This window comes from Heptranchias perlo, chromosome 2 (genome assembly GCF_035084215.1).
Source record: "Heptranchias perlo isolate sHepPer1 chromosome 2, sHepPer1.hap1, whole genome shotgun sequence".
NCBI classification, from domain to species: Eukaryota; Metazoa; Chordata; class Chondrichthyes; order Hexanchiformes; family Hexanchidae; genus Heptranchias; species Heptranchias perlo.
In genome coordinates, this window is record NC_090326.1 from 37,718,400 (window position 1) to 37,735,053 (window position 16,654).

A 16,654-nucleotide genomic window follows, 5' to 3' on the forward strand; every position below is an offset into this window, starting at 1 on the left:
CACATGGTCGCCAGGGACACCGGTAGTGTCCATGACTTCCCACATAGTGCAGGAGGAGCATATCACGGGTGCGAGCTGTGCTGCCATGACTTGCCTTAGATTTACCCTGCGTTCACCTCTCAGACTCTCCTCCTGCTCTCGGTCTCTTCTTTTATACTGTCCTCACCTCTAGGACTCTTCTGCCTCACCTGCGACGTTGCACAGTAGTTGTCTCTTGTTGCAGGTCTGCTGCTGCTTCTATCCCCACTCTCAGTTGTCTGCTGCTCAGGTCCGCCGCCGCTCTGGGGAAAAAGTTAGGAAAAGCAAGGCAAAGCAGCACCTCCTTCCCCCACTTACCCCAACTCCCACACTTACCAAACTCTCAAGCTGTTCACTCTGTTCCGCTGCACTCGTGCTCCGTTAGCACCGACACGCCCCTGTATTTCTAGTTTGTGACTCAGATGAGTCAGGCCTGCCCCACCTTCAGGAACCAGTTTAATCCAGCTAACCAATTAACTAACTACAGCAGCTCTCTCTGCTGAAGCCTGACAGAAACTTAAAAATTTAAACTTTAAAATTGACCTTCTTGAGGTCAACTAGGAATGGGCAATAAATGCCAGCCTTGCCAGCGATGCCCACAGCCTGAGAATGAATTTTAAAAAAAAAACAAACTCAGGATGTCCCAAAGTGTGTCTCAGCCAATTTTGAAGTGTGGTCACTGATGTAATGGAGGGAAAAGCGGCAGCTAATTTGCACACAAACTGCAATGAGATAAATGACCTTAGCCATCTGGCTCTGTTCCATTCCAAAAAAGAGCTCTCTTCACATCTCTCCCTCAAACTACCCTCACATCATTTGCACCACCTCGTGCTTTCGTCCTCCCTTCCTCACTTTCCCTCCTCCTGACTCTAAGTCAGGATCTGCAGAATAACAATAGCACAGTTGGATTTGTAACAGGTACAGTCCTGCTATATTAAAGTATTGATTCCTTGGTATACCGTCTGTTAATTTATTAACTTCCCGCTGTCTGCTTTGTTATGAACTTATTCATTCAGTGGTGGGCAATGAATGAAGAAATTCATACAAGAGTGGGCAGCAGAAAATTAATTATTAATTCACTCACACTTATTTACCTGTGTTGTAATGTTTATCAGAAGCCTTTCATTGTGTTGTATTTTACTTCTGTTTTTAGTGTACATTCGCTTTTTGTGTTGGACAAAAATGAAAGAAGTAAAACTGGATGCATGTCATTTTGAGTGGCAGGGAAAAGTAGAGTGACTCTTTTTGAGCAAAATATACCCATAAATTCTTTCATATCAAACATTCATTTTTTTTTGCATAATGCAGAGAGCATTTCCAAATTGTTAAAGCCCATTCAGTACTGAAAGGATAAGTTCAGCAGCTCCAACTCAGCCTGAAGTACAGTCCTTGCAATATGTAGAATTCAGCAACTCGCATGTGTTGAGCACTCCTAGTGTTGCAACGACGTCACAGATGCTTTATAGATCAGATAAATGAAAATGGATACGGATTGGGAAGAAGAGAAGGTGGAATAGATTTAAGACATGGAGCCGAAAAAGCAGTTGAAACGTCTTTAGAAAGCCTTTCAAAGTAGAGAGGGAGGAGGTAAGGCAGAGGGAGATTCTCAGGGCAGTGACAAGATAGCTAATTGATACTGTTTAATATTTTATATACTTTGATAAGGCCGTTCTTAATCGCCTTCTTCACAGGTCTGCAAAGCTCAGACCTCTCTGATTTTCTGTCTTTACGCTTCGAATCAATCTTGGAGCTCTGCTGTATGGCCTTAACTTTGTTATAATCTAAGTAGCATCCTTGAAATGTGCTAATTTTTGCTGTGTTTACCTTTACAGCGGATTGCTAACATTATCAATTAACTTGTTTCCGCATAGGCCAAGACACTGTTCTTGGTTATGAAGTTTTAAATTACGAGCTGCATCGATAAATGACATCCACCCTATCTCAAATGCAGGGATGTCTTCAGTCAATTATTCCTTTAGGACTGTTCAGTTTTCAATCATGGTACAGGAAGCCTAAAAACGGTTATGTACCACCCAGTAAAAACTTGCACGGCATTGGCTGGGTGCCTCCTGATCTTGGTTATTTGATTCAAATGAGATATTGCTTTTCAGGCCACTGTAATAGTGTTTGTGATGATTGGAATATTAATAGAACTATTGCAATATAAAGGAATTGCAGTCTATCGTTTCTCGAATAACAAAAGTGGATGCTTCTTGCTGTTAACTGTGATGAAAGATATTTTATTTGCTGATCAGGTATTTGGACTTGTTTTACTGCAAGCAAAGAGGTTTTATTGTGATTGCCAACATGTGCAGGTTTGCTTGCAGGCATATTTTAAGCATTCATATATGCAGGTTTTTATTTGTGACTGGCCCTACAGATTTGTCTGTTTAAGAACTGTCGGTGAGGATATTGCAGCTGCGTTTGTCATAATCTTCCCAAGCTCTCTCGACTCAGCAATTGTCCCTTTAGTTCGGAAAATTGCAAATGGAGCTCCATTATTTAAGAAAGGTGAGAGAGAGAAACCAGGAAATTATAGACCCCTGTTAGTCTGACATCTGAACGTTTATGGCAGACAACTGGTTTAGCCATTCATCGCCAGATCTGGCTGGATCACATAAAGCACTATCGGGTCCTGCTCTCCTCAGCCAAAACTGCTCTCCCCTACCTCCTCCACCCTCACCTCCAACCAATGGGAGGAGCTCATGAACTTCTTTGCCACTAAGATTGAGACCATCCATTCAGCTGCCTTTGCCGCTTCCCTCCCTTCCCCTAACCCACCAAACCAAACTTCCCCTACGGTTCCCTCCCCACGCCCACCCCGCCCTCACCCTGAACTCGCATCTTTCTCTAGTTTCTCTTCTATCTCCCCTCATGCCCTCGCCGAGCTCATCTTGACCATGAAACCCAACTCCTGCTCCCTCGAAACTATTCCCACCAAACTGCTGATCACCCAACTTCCCTTCCTGGCCCCCGGGTTAGCCGACATTGTTAACAGTTCCCTCTCCTCAGGTACAGTCCCCTTCAAATCTTCAAATCTGTCATCATCGCCCCATCCTCAAAAAAACACTCTTGACCCCTCTGTCCTTGCAAACTACCGCCCCATCTCCAACCTCCCTTTCCTCTCCAAAGTCCTTGAATGTGTTGTCGCCTCCCAAATCCATGCCCATCTTTCCCACAACACCATGTTTGAATCCCTGCAATCAGGTTTCCACCCTTGCCACAGTACTGAAACAGCCCTTATCTAAGTCACAAATGACATTCTATGTGAGGCTGAAACAGACCGTTTGCAACCTTCGCATCCTGTTTGACCCCGAGATGAGCTTCCGACTGCTCCATCATCAAGACCGCCTACTTCCATCTCCAAAATATCACCCAGCTTTGTCCTTGCCTGAGTTCATCTGCTGCTGAAACCCTCATCTATGCCTTTGTTACCTCCAGACACGACTATTCCAATGCTCTCCTGGCCGGCCTCCCATCTTCCACCCTCCATAAACTTGAGCTCATCCAAAACTCTGCTGTCCATATCCTAACTCGCACCAAGTCCTGTTCATCCATCGCCCCTGTGCTTGCTGAAGTACATTGACTCACAGTCTGGGAATGCCTCGATTTTAAAATTCTCAACCTTGTTTTCAAATCCCTCCATGGCCTCACCCCTCCCTATCTTTGTAACCTCCTCCAGCCCTACAACCCTCAGAGATCTCTGCGCTCCTCCAATTCTGGCCTTTTGCACATCCTTGATTTTAATCGCTCCACTATTGGCGGTTGTGGCTTCAGCTGCCTAGGCCCTAAGCTCTGGAATTCCCTCCTTAAACCCCTCCATCTGAATTCCTTTTTCTCCTCCTTTAAGATGCTCTTTAAAACCTACCTCTTTGACCAAGCTTTTGGTCACCAGTCCTAATACCTCCTTACGTAGCTCGGTGTCACATTTTGTTTGATAACGCTCCTGTGAAGTGCCTTGGGATATTTTACTACGTTAAAGGTGCTATATAAATGCAAGTTGCTGTTGTGGGAAAGTGATTAGGATCTACAATTAAGAACAGAGTGACTAAGCATTTAAGAAAATTTGAGCTGATTAGAGACAGCCAACATGGATTTGTAAAGGGTAGGTAATGTCTAACGAACCTAATTGAATTTTTTGAGGAAGTAACTTAAGTAGTAGACAGACTAATGTCTATGGATGCAGTTTATGAGGACTTCCAGAAGGCATTTGATAAGGTTGCACACAAGAGTCTGTTAGCTAAAATTAAAGCTCATGGAATTGAAGGCAAATTATTGACCAGGTTAGGCGGTAGAAGACAGAGAGTAGGGATAACGGGTATGTACTCAAAGTGACTAGTGGTATCCCACAAGGATCTGTGCTGGGGCCGCAACTATTCATTATATTTATTAATAACTTAGATAACACAATAGAGAGCCATATATCCAAGGTTACCAATGACACAAAGGTTGGTGGCATAGTAAGTAGTGTAGACGGAAGCATAAATTAAAAAGGGACATTGATAGATTAAGGGTGTGGGCATACTTTGGCAGATGGATTTCAACGCAGGCAAGTGTGAGATCATCCATTTTGGACCAAAAAAGGATAGATCCGAGTATTTTTCAAACAGTGAAAAGCTAGGAACATTGGAGGTCCAAAGAGATTTAGGGGTCCATGTATACAGATCACTAAAATATAGTAGTCAGGTACAAAAAATAATCAAAAAGGCTAATGGAATGTTAGCCTTTCTATCTAGAGGGCTAGAATATAAAGGGGAGGAAGTTTTGCTACATCTATGCAAAGCCCTGGTTAGACCACATCTGGAGTGCTGTGTATAGTTCTGGGCACCGCACTTAGAAAAGATATCTTGGCCTTGGAAGGAGTGCAGTGCAGATTCACCAGAATGTTACCAGGACTCCCAAGAGTTAAATTATGAGGAGAGATTACATCAACCAGGCTTGTATTCCCTGGAATGTAGAAGGTTAAGGGGTGATTTGATTGAGGTTTTTAGGATTTGAAAGGAATTGATGTGGTAGATGGAGAGAAACTTTTTCTGCTGGTGGAGTCGTCTAGGACAAGAGGACATAACCTTAAAATCAGAGCCAGGCCACTCAGGAGAGAAGTTAGGAAACATTCCTTCCCGCAAAGGGTGATAGAAGTGTGGAACTCTCTCCCACAATTTTAAAGCTGCGATCAATAGATATTGCTAGCTAAGGGTATTAAGGAATATGGAGCCAAGTTGGGTGGATGGAGTTAGGATACAGATCAGCTATGATCCCATTGAATGATGGAACAGATCCGTGGGGCTGATTGGCCTACTCCTGTTCCTATGTAGGGTATAAGAGCTTGGAAGCTCATCCACTCTGTATGCAGAAACAGGAGTTAAGTGTGACTATTTTTAATACCAGAAACCTAAGGTCATATAATACCTGAGGTTGTATGATAGAGAGGCTGAAAAGAAATACGGGAGCAATTCACCAAATCTAACTAACCGACAATTCATCCTGTGATGGAGCTCCAGAGATTAATCAACACTCAATACCAGGTGTAAGAAGCATGATTTCAGTGGCTAATGTGGGGGTTTTAGAATTAATATTGTTTGTCTGCATGAATCTTCTGTATAGATTTGGGAATCGGAGAAAAATGAAATAGTAGATAGCCAAGGGCTGCAGTTCTGGGTAGAGTCTTGTTCATGTTTTGATATCCCCATCTGTCCGAAACTAGTTCTATACCCTTTGTGGGGCTCTTTTCTACCCATTAGGGGGATGCACCATACTCTCCACCCCTGCATCTATGCTGTCCACGGAAGTTACTCTGGTATCCTGTAAAAAGAGAAATAGAGTTCTGCAGTGTTTGCTGATATATTGTGCTACACATGTGGATTCCTTATAGAATCATAGAATCATAGAAGTTTACAACATGGAAACAGGCCCTTCGGCCCAACATGTCCATGTCGCCCAGTTTATACCACTAAGCTAGTCCCAATTGCCTGCACTTGGCCCATATCCCTCTATACCCATCTTACCCATGTAACTGTCCAAATGCTTTCTAAAAGACAAAATTGTACCCGCCTCTACTACTGCCTCTGGCAGCTCGTTCCAGACACTCACCACCCTTTGAGTGAAAAAATTGCCCCTCTGGACCCTTTTGTATCTCTCCCCTCTCACCTTAAATCTATGCCCCCTCGTTATAGACTCCCCTACCTTTGGGAAAAGATTTTGACTATCTACCTTATCTATGCCCCTCATTATTTTATAGACTTCTATAAGATCACCCCTAATCCTCCTACTCTCCAGGGAAAAAAGTCTCAGTCTATCCAACCTCTCCCTATAAGTCAAACCATCAAGTCCCGGTAGCATCCTAGTAAATCTTTTCTGCACTCTTTCTAGTTTAATAATATCCTTTCTATAATAGGGTGACCAGAACTGTACACAGTATTCCAAGTGTGGCCTTACTAATGTCTTGTACAACTTCAACAAGACATCCCAACTCCTGTATTCAATGTTCTGACCAATGAAACCAAGCATGCTGAATGCCTTCTTCACCACCCTATCCACCTGTGACTCCACTTTCAAGGAGCTATGAACCTGTACTCCTAGATCTCTTTGTTCTATAACTCTCCCCAACGCCCTACCATTAACGGAGTAGGTCCTTAAAACCTTGCAACTGTGTCAGTATTCCTTATTTCCAGGACCCTTGGAGATAGTCATCTGTCTTTGTGCAGCAATCACCAAATTAAGAGTTGGTGGTTGACTGCTTAAAATGTACATAAAGCCATCAGGACATATCACCCAATTAGCTTTGGTTAATTTTTCTGTTTGTAATTGCCTGCTGATGCGCTTCACATGTGAAACCATGATAATGGCTGCCAAAATCAGTCTTTGAGTCTTTAAATATGATATTGCTGAAATAGTTAATTTTGCTGCCGGTAGACATTTCCTGCCAGATGGGTCTGAACTGAGCCGGTAAGAGAGATGCTGTTCTTCTGAAGTGTGAAGGGTCTAGATAGGATTTTTTGTCGTTAGCCATGAACTTTGCTTTACTGAGGGCACTCGGGACTACCAGGGCTGAGGTCCTTACTTAGTTTTCAAAGGGAGCTCAAGCTAACCAGATGAGAATAAATATGCAATCAGTGCATATGAAGGAAGGCAGCCACTACTGATGAACACTTTGTGAAACCTGGGAAAACTGGGCATCCATGAGGCACGAGGTCCATCAGCAGTACAGTGATTCCACAACCAACAGGTCAGAGCAAAGCTTTGTAACCCTATCACATCTAATTGAGAAAGGCAGTGGGCAAGCAGGTAACTATGGAAGGAGGAAGTTCCATAGGAACAGGAGTAGGCCATTCAGCCCCTCGTGCCTGCTCCGCCATTTGATAAGATCTTGGCTGATCTGTGATCTAACTCTATATACCTGCCTTTGGCCCATATACCTGCCTTTGGCCCATATCCCTTAATATCTATCTCACATTTAAATTTAAATTTAAATTTAAATTTAAATCTGATGATCCATGAACATCGAGATCCTGAACCATTGTAGAGTCTATCATGTAAGTGCAAGAGGCAAGGCTGAAGTGTTTGCAAATATTTTCAGTCAAATATGCCCTTTTTAAATGTAGGAAGGGTGTCTTGATGAGCCCTTCAGAGACTGTTAGGATAGATATTGACTTATTCAAGGGTAAGCAGAACAGAGGTATCAACTGACAACCCAAGGCCCTTATTGAAATCTTGGATGTCCATCAGGACGTTCTATGACCTGGGATCATTAGATATCACAGCACAGAAATAGGGCTCTGCCCATTACACCTGTGCTGGCTTTTTTCTCAATGTGAGCAACCTTGTCCAAATCTACTCTCCTGCTTCCCATATCCTTTACGATTTCTCCTTTGAAAGAAACTCTAATTCATTTTTGGAGTTCTAAGTATTAGGAAACATGCTTTAGCCCACGGTGTTAGTTGGTAGAAGTTGGCTGAAATAATTCCTGTGATCTTGCCCTGGAGGACTTGAGGCTCCCAGACTGGCCCTTTGGGTAGGAACTGGGGGAAAGCCACAGGGCTGTTGTAACACCTGCATTTTTAATAGCTTGGGGACATGGTGCTGATGATTTTAGTGATCTGACCACTAAAACCCCAAGATCTCTCTACTTCTCCAATACCTCAGGTACATTCCCATTTAGCGCATAATCCACATCAACCTTCCCTCTGCGAATTCTCAAAACTTTACATTTTCCTGTATTAAATTGCATCTGTCATTTCTCTGCACACTAATCGAGCCCATCAATATCCTTTTGAATTTGTGCGCATTGCAATTCTTCATTTGCCATTGCTCCAAATTTGGTACTGTCTGTAAATTTGGACACTTCGGTCACAATTCCTTCCCCATTTATATAAAAAAAAGAACAGCAACCCCAACACTGAACCTTGTGTTAGTCCACTGGTAACTGGCTGCCAACCAGATACCTGCCAATGCACTACTACCCATTATTGTCTACCAACCAACAATTTACTAATCCATTTTAATACATTCCCACCTATCCAATGGCCTTGGACCTTAGGTAGTAGCCTATTATGTGGGACAGTGTCAAATGCCTTCCTAAAACCCGGGTTAGTAGCATCCACTGTGTCTCCCCTATCAAACATAAGAAATAGGAGCAGGAGTAGGCCATACGGCCCCTTGAGCCTGCTCTGTCATTCAATAAGAACATGGTTGATCTTCAACCTCAACTCCACTTTCCTGCCCGATCCCCATATCCCTTGATTCCCTTAGATTCCAAAAATCTATCTATCTCAACCTTGAATAAACTCAATGACTGAGTATCCTCAGCCCTGTGGGGTAGACAATTCCAAAGATACACAACCCTCTGTGTGAAGAAATTCCTCCTTATCTCAGTCTTAAATGTCCAACCCCTTATCCTGAGACTATGCCCCCAAGTTCTAGACTCTCCAGCCAGGGGAAACAACCTCTCAGCATCTACCCTGTCAAGCCCTCTCAGAATCTTATATGTTTCAATGAGATCACCTCTCATTCTTCTAAACTCCAGAGGGTATAGGCCCATTCTATTCAATCTCTCCTCATAGGACAACCCTCTCATCCCAGGAATTAATCTAGTGAACCTTAGTTGCACCGTCTCTAAGGCAAGTACATCCTTCCTTAGATATGGAGACCAAAACTGTACACAGTACTCCAGATGTAATCTCACTAAGGCCCCACACAATTGTAGCAAGACTTCCTTACTCATATACTCCAACCCTCTTGTAATAGAGGCCAACATACCATTTGCCTTCCTAATCGTTGGCTGTACCTGCATGTTAACTTTGTATTTCGTGTACGAGGACACCCAAATCCCTCTGAACACCAACATTTAATAGTTTCTCACCATTTAAAAAAGATTTGTTTTTTCTATTCTTCCTACCAAAGTGAATAACCTCACATTTCCCCACATTATACTCCATCTGCCACCTTCTTGCCCACTCACCTAACCTGTCTATATCCCTTTGCATACTCTTTGGGGGTGATTTTAGGAGGCAAATGCGGGTGTGTTGGGGGCGGGGGGGGGGCTCTGAAAATCGGGTAAATCCAGTTCGGGTTCTGAAGCCGGCTCCAACCCGCCGGCTTCCGTGTTTCCCAGGGACCGATCTGTGTGCGCGCGGGCGACCCGAAACTGGAAGTTCCGCCGACAATTAAAGCCGGCGGGATGACAGTTAAAGAGCCAAATGTACCTCATTGAGGTACTTAAGGCACTTTACCTGTGACAGGTGAAGGGATTAGAAAGATTTTTAACTTAGCTGGGTGGCTTGCCCACCACTTCTGATTCACGCTGGATCAGGGAACAAGAAACAAAATAAATCAAATAAAAAAACATGCTATGAAGTGAAAACACTAAATGCACCCACCTTTTGAAACCTGCTTCAATGTCCGATGTCTCCCGCTCCGATCTTCCCCTCTCCCCGCCCTGGTCTTCCAGTCCAGAGCTGGATGACGTCTAGTTCTCTCTCTTTCCCGCCACCCCCTCACGTTGCAGCTCCTGATGGCAGCCAGCCTGTCGATCAGGCTAGCTGCCGGGTGCGAAACATGTAGAGGACGTTAACTATTATCAATCAACATGCGATCGCGTCGGAAACGATAAGTTTGGTTCATGCGGATTTGCTACTTGCCCAATCGCCCTCCCCGCTAATATCGGGGACCTTGTTTCCTCTTCACAGCTTACTTTCCCACCTAGCTTTGTATCATCAGCAACCTTGGATACATTACACTCGGTCCCCTCATCCAAGTCATTAATATAGATTGTAAATAGCTGAGGCCCAAGCACTGATCCTCTATCCGTGCTAATATATTACCCCCAGCCCAATGAGCTCTTATCGTGTATAACAACCTTTTATGTGTCACCTTATCAAATACCTTTTGGAAATCTATCCTGTCTACTAGGTCTGTCGTCATGTCAAAGAATTCCATGATCTCCCACTCCTGAAACAATGCTGACTGTCTCGAATTAGCTCACGCACCTGAAAATACTCCCTCATATTATCCCTCAAAATACTTACAAACACTTTCCCAACGCTGGAAGTAAGGCTTACGGATCTACAAAGCCTAGCTGGAAAATTAAACAGAGCATTGAAGCATTTTTCAAATATGTCAGGAGTAAACAAAGGGAGTAATGAGGGTTGTTCCATTAAAAGTGACAATGGGGAAATGGTGTGTGAAGATCAAGAAATTGTTGAAGTACTTAACCATTTTTTTTAAACAGCATTCACAAAAGAAATGGGGGAGAAATGCCAGAAAGGCATCCAGGAGAGGATGTATTGGGAAGGTTGTTGAAGCTCAAGGCAGATAAGACTCCTGGTTCTGAAAACTTTCATCCCAGGATTCTGAAGAAATTGTCTCAAATGATTGTCCTTTTGCGGATATTTTTCGGAGTTCACTGGATTCTGAAAGAGTGATCATAATATGATAGAACTTCACATTGAGTTTGAGAGTCCGAAACTAGAGTCTTAGACTTAAATAAAGCCAATTACATAGGGGCAAGTTGGCTAATGTAGATTGGGAAATTAGATTAAAAGATATGACGGTAGATAAGCAATGACAAACATTTAAATAAATATTTCAATATTCTCAACGAATATACATTCCATTGAAAAATAAAAACTCCACAGGAAAAGTGATCCACCCATGGCTAACTAAAGAAGTTAAGAATAGTATTAGATTAAAAGAAGAGGCCTATAATGTTGCCAAGAAGAGTAGTAAGCCTGAGGATAGGGGGAGTTTTAGAAACCAGCAAAGGACAGCCAAAAAATTGATAAGGGAGAAAATAGAATATGAAAGATTGGGAAAGGGACCTGGATGTCCTTGTAGACCAGTCACTGAAAGCAAACATACAGGTGCAGCAAGCAGTTAGGAAGGCAAATGGTATGTTGGCTTTCATTGCAAGAGGATTTGAGTACAGGAGCAAGGATGTCTTACTGCAGTTATACAGGGCCTTGGTGGGACCACACCTGAAGTATTGTGTGCAGTTTTGGTCTCCTTACCTAAGGAAGGATATACTTGCCATTGAGGGAGTGCAGCGATGGTTCACCAGACTGATTCCTGGGATGGCAGGACTGTCGTGTGAGGAGAGATTGGGTCGACTCGGCCTGTATTCACTCGAGTTTAGAAGAATGAGAGGGTATCTCATTGAAATGTATAAAATTCTGACAGGGCTAGACAGACAGGATGCAGGGAGGATGTTTCCCCTGGCTGGGGAGTCTAGAACGAGGGGTCACAGTCTCAGGATACGGGGTAGGACATTTAGGACTGAGATGAGGAGAAATTTCTTCACTCAGAGGGTGGTGAACCTGTAGAATTCTCTACCACAGAAGGCTGTGGAGGCCAAGTCACTGACTATATTTAAGAAGGAGATAGATAGATTTCTAGACACAAAAGGCATCAAGGGGTATGGGGAAATAGCAGAAATATAGTATTGAGAAAGAGGATCAGCCATGATCATACTGAATATTCGAAGGGCCGAATGGCCTACTCCTGCCCCTATTCTCTGTTTCTAAACTATCAAGAAAGATAAAAGCAGATTGTAAGAGCTTCTACAAGAATGTAAAAAGGAAGGGAGTAACAAAATAAACGTTGACCCTTAGAGGCTGAGACAGGAGAAATTATAATGAGGAATAAGGAAACGGCAGAGACTTTAAACAAATATTTTGTATCTGTCTTCACAGTAGAAGACATAAAAAGCATACCGGAATAGTGGGGAACCAAGGGGCTAATGAGATTGAGGAACTTAAAGTAATTAATATCAGTAGGAAAAAAGTACTGGAGAAACTAATGGGACTAAAAGCTGCTAAATCCTTTGGACCAGATGGCCTACATCCTAGGATTCTAAAAGTGGTGGTTGCAGAGATAGTGGATGCATTGGTTATGATTTTCCAAAATTCCCTAGATTCTAGAATGGCCCCAGTGGATTGGAAGGTAGCAAATGTAACCCCACTATTCAAGAAAGAAGGGAGAGAGAAAACAGGGAATTATAGGCCAGTTTGCCTGACATCGGTCATCGCGAAAATGCTGGAATCCATTATTAAGGAAGTGGTAACAGGGCACTTAGAAAATCATAATATGATTAGGCAGAGTCAACACTGTTTTATGAAAGGGAAATTGTGTTTGACAAATTTATTGGAGTTTTTTGAGGATGTAGCTAGCAGGGTAAACAAAGGGGAACCAGTGGATGTAGTATATTTGGATTTTCAAAAGGCATTCGATACGGTGCCACATAAAAGGTTGTTACGCAAGATAAGGGCTCATGGGTTTGGAGGTAATACATTAGCATGGATAGAGGATTGGTTAACGGACAGAAAACAGAGAGTAGGGATAAACGGGTCATTTTCAGGTTGGCAGGCTGTAACTAGTGGAGTGATGCAAGGATCGGTGCTTGGGCCTCAGCTCAAGTGACTTAGATGAAGGTACTGAGTGTAATGTATCCAAGTTTGCTGACGATACAAAGCTAGGTGGGAAAGTAAGCTGTGAGGAGGCCGCAAAAGCCCCGATTTTCAAATGAAATTTTGGGAGCAGGGGGGGCTGTGAAAATCGTGAAAATCCCGAGTGAGTGAGGAAGCCGGCCCCAACCCGCCGACCTCCGGGTTTCCCACAGGCATCCCGTCAGCAGTTTACGCCGGTGGAATGATAGTTAAAGAACCAAATGTATCTCATTAAGCTGCTTAAGGTACTTTATTTCTGACATAGTAGAGAGTTAAAACGATTTTACCTGGGTGGCTTTCCCACGGCTTCCGATTTACACCCGATGTCACCTGCACCCCCCGCTCCAATGTCCCCCTCTCTCTCTCTGATGCCCCTCTCAGCCCCTAATCTCTCCTTCTTCGATATCTCTCTCAGCCTCCGATGTTCCTTCCCCTCTTTCCCCCCTCCCCCCCCCCCCCCCCCCCCCAGATCTCTGCCCCCTCCACTCTCTGTTCCAGCACTGGATGATGTTTCTCTCTCTCTCTTTCTCTCTTTTTCTCTTTCCTCCAACCACCTCACGTTGCAGCTCCTATCAGCAGCCAGCCTATCAATCAGGCTGGCTGGCAGGCGCGAAACCCAGAAACAATTTTAATCACCATCAGTTTTATCGCGATCGGGTCGGAAAATCTACGCTTTTTAAAATTTGGGTTTGCCACGCGCACCTTTTACCCCCCCCCCCTCGCCACCATTTCAAAATTGAGCTCAAAGAGTCTGCAAAGGAATATGGACAGGTGAGTGGGCAAGAAGATGGAGTATAATGTGGGGAAATGTGAGATTATTCACTTTGGTAGGAAGAATAGAAAAACAGAATATTTTTAAAATGGTGAGTAACTATTAAATGTTGGTGTTCAGAGAGATTTGGATGTCCTCATACAAGAAACACAGAAAGTTAGCATACAGGTACAGCAAGCAATTAGGAAGGCAATGGCATGTTGGCCTTTATTGCAAGGTGGTTGGAGTACAAGAGCAAGGAAGTCTTACTACAATTGTACAGGGCTTTGGTGAGACCTCACGTGGACTACTGTGTACAGTTTTGGTTTCCTTACCTAAGGAAGGTTATAGTTGCCCCTTAGAGACGGTGCAACAAAGGTTCACTGGATTGATTCCTGGGATGAGAAGTTTGTCCTATGAGATGAGATTGAGTAGAATGGGCCTATACTCTCTGGAGTTTAAAGAATGAGAGGTAATCTCATTGAAACATAGAAGATTCTGAGGGGGCTTGACAGGGTAGATGCTGGGTGGTTGTTTCCCTTGGCTGGAGAGTCTAGAATTAGGGGTCATAGTCTCAGGATAAAGGGTTGGCCATTTAAGGCTGAGATGAGGAGGAATTTCTTCACTCAGAAGGGTTGTGAATCTTTGGAATGCTCTACCCCAGAAGGCTGTGGATGCTGAGTCGTTGAATATATTCAAGGCTGAGATGGATAGATTTTTGGACTCTAGGGAAATCCAGGGCTATGGGGATCGGGCAGGAAAGTGGAGTTGAGGTCGAAGATCTGCCATGATCTTATTGAATGGAAGAACAGGCTCGAAGGGCCATTTGGCCTCCCCTTGCTCCTATTTCATATGTTCTTATGGACTAGAGTCAAATCCCAGAGGATTGGAAAATAGCAAATGTGACTCCCCTCTTCAAAAAAAAAGGAGGGTGGGGAATGAACCATATACTCCAGGCCCATTTCAATAGTTTCCTGTTTGGTCCACTTGTGTTTACTGGGGTCAACATTAAAAGTGTAATCTGAACACAGCAATAGATGCAGGTGCCATCTTTCAAATACGATGTTAAACTAATGTCCCATCTGCCTGCTAAAGTGGACGTAAACAATCCCATGGCACAGTTCGAAGAGCAGAGAGTGCTCAAAGTGTCCTGGCTAACATTCTTCCTTCAGCCAACACCACCAAAAACAAATAATATCACCATTCATTCGTTTGCTGTTTGCGATACCTTGCTGTGCATTAATTGCCTGCTATACTTGTCTACATAACAGGAATGACTGCATCTTCAAAGTAAACCATTGATTGTAAAGCACTTCAGGATATCCTGAGGACATGATAAATTCCAATATAAATGCAAGTTCTTTCAGAAAAAGAGCACTGACTAATAATGTCATTTCTGTTTGAATGAAATAAGGTTTTGACAAATCATTTTTGTTAACAAATTCCTCCTATAGTAGAAACTAAAATTGTGATTTATAGCTCTCGCCAAATGGATTTATTCAAGGCCCAAACAGTTCTGCTTTTAATATTCCAGATTATCGTCTCCCTGGAGCTTTGCTGTGTAGATGTTTCAAACTGGATAGCTGAATGCCTCACTTGAAGCTTTTTCAGGATTGCAGACTTGCATTCTGTCTCAAAATTTCAGCAAAACCTCTGCAAAGTTGGATTGCTGAACATCTACTTTTGCTTCATATTGATGAGAGGCACTAATCTGGCATGGATATATTTTGGCCATGGCGAAGTGTTAAAATTGGCTCAGTGGCAGGAAGCAAAGGGTAATGGTCGACGGGCGTTTTTGCAACTGGAAGGCTGTTTCCAGTGGGGTGCCGCTAGGCTCGTTACTAGGTCCTTTGCTTTTTGTGATATACATTAACGATGTGGACTTAAATGTAGGGGGCATGATTAAGAAATTTGCTGGTGACACAAAGATAGGCCGTGCGGTTGATAGTGAGGAGGAAAGCTGTAGACTGCAGGAAGATATCAATGGACTGATCAGAAAGGCAGAAAAGTGGCAAATGGAGTTCATTCCGGAGAAGTGTGAGGTAATTCATTTGGGGAGAGCAAACAATGCAGGTGTTGTTTTCCTTGGATCAGAGGAGGCTGAGGGGTGATTTGATTGAGGTGTTTAAAATTATGAGAGGCCTAGATAGAGTGGATAGGAAGGACCTATTTCTCTTAGCGGAGGGGTCAATAACCAGGGGGCATAGATTTAAAGTGATTAGTAGAAGGATTAGAGCGGAAATGAGGAAAATCTTTTTCACCCAGAGGGCGGTGGGGGTTTGGAACTCACTGCCTGAGAGGGTGGTGGAGGAAGAAACCTTCAACTCATTTTTAAAAATACTTGGATGTGCATCTGAAGAGCTGTGACCTGCAGGGCTACGGACCAAATGCGGGAAAGTGGGATTAGGCTGGGTGGCTCGTTTCTCAGCTGGCGCGGACACGATGGGCTGAATGGCCTCCTTCGTGCCGTAAATTTTCTATGATTCTATGAAATTGCTTGGGGAACTAGATGATACAGTGAGTTAGACATTGGCCTTTTATTTCTGGGTCTGGGGTTCAAAATCTTTGCTGGCTGTAAGGATCCCATGAGGAGTAAATTTGGATAGTCTGAACCTAATTCCTACTGGGCAGAGGTTTACAGCACAAAATCTGGTCTTAATTCTGCACTAACTGGCAGTGTTACTCAGGCCTAAGGTCGATGGTGTGGAAAATGGAAAAATTGTAGTAGGGAATGCCCTTCTGAGGCTGAGTTGAGACATATTATTGTGTCAGACTAGAGGGAGCTTTATTTTTTTTTAATCTACTTGTGCTATACCTGACCTGAGGACGTGTCATGCATAATCTGGGCACTTGAAATGGAAAGTGTTCCATTCCCCAGTTTGATGAGCACAACATTTTTCTGTTCAGGTGGACCGGTAGTGGCTGTTTTCTGAAATGAATAATTCAA

The 16,654-nt window shown here is 43.4% G+C and overlaps 1 protein-coding gene and 1 long non-coding RNA gene across 4 annotated transcripts in view; one reads left to right on the top strand and one right to left on the bottom strand.

Annotated features, from left to right (window-relative positions):
- LOC137337421 (phosphatase and actin regulator 1-like) overlaps positions 1-16,654 on the top strand; it is a 413,191-nt gene that overhangs the window by 81,849 nt on the left and 314,688 nt on the right. The window lies entirely within an intron of this gene.
- Positions 1-16,654, bottom strand: part of LOC137337467 (uncharacterized) — a 45,506-nt gene that overhangs the window by 12,684 nt on the left and 16,168 nt on the right. For both annotated transcript variants that reach the window (XR_010966605.1, XR_010966604.1), the window contains one exon: positions 9,894-10,055. This is a non-coding gene — a long non-coding RNA (uncharacterized lncRNA). The remainder of the gene's footprint in view (positions 1-9,893; positions 10,056-16,654) is intronic.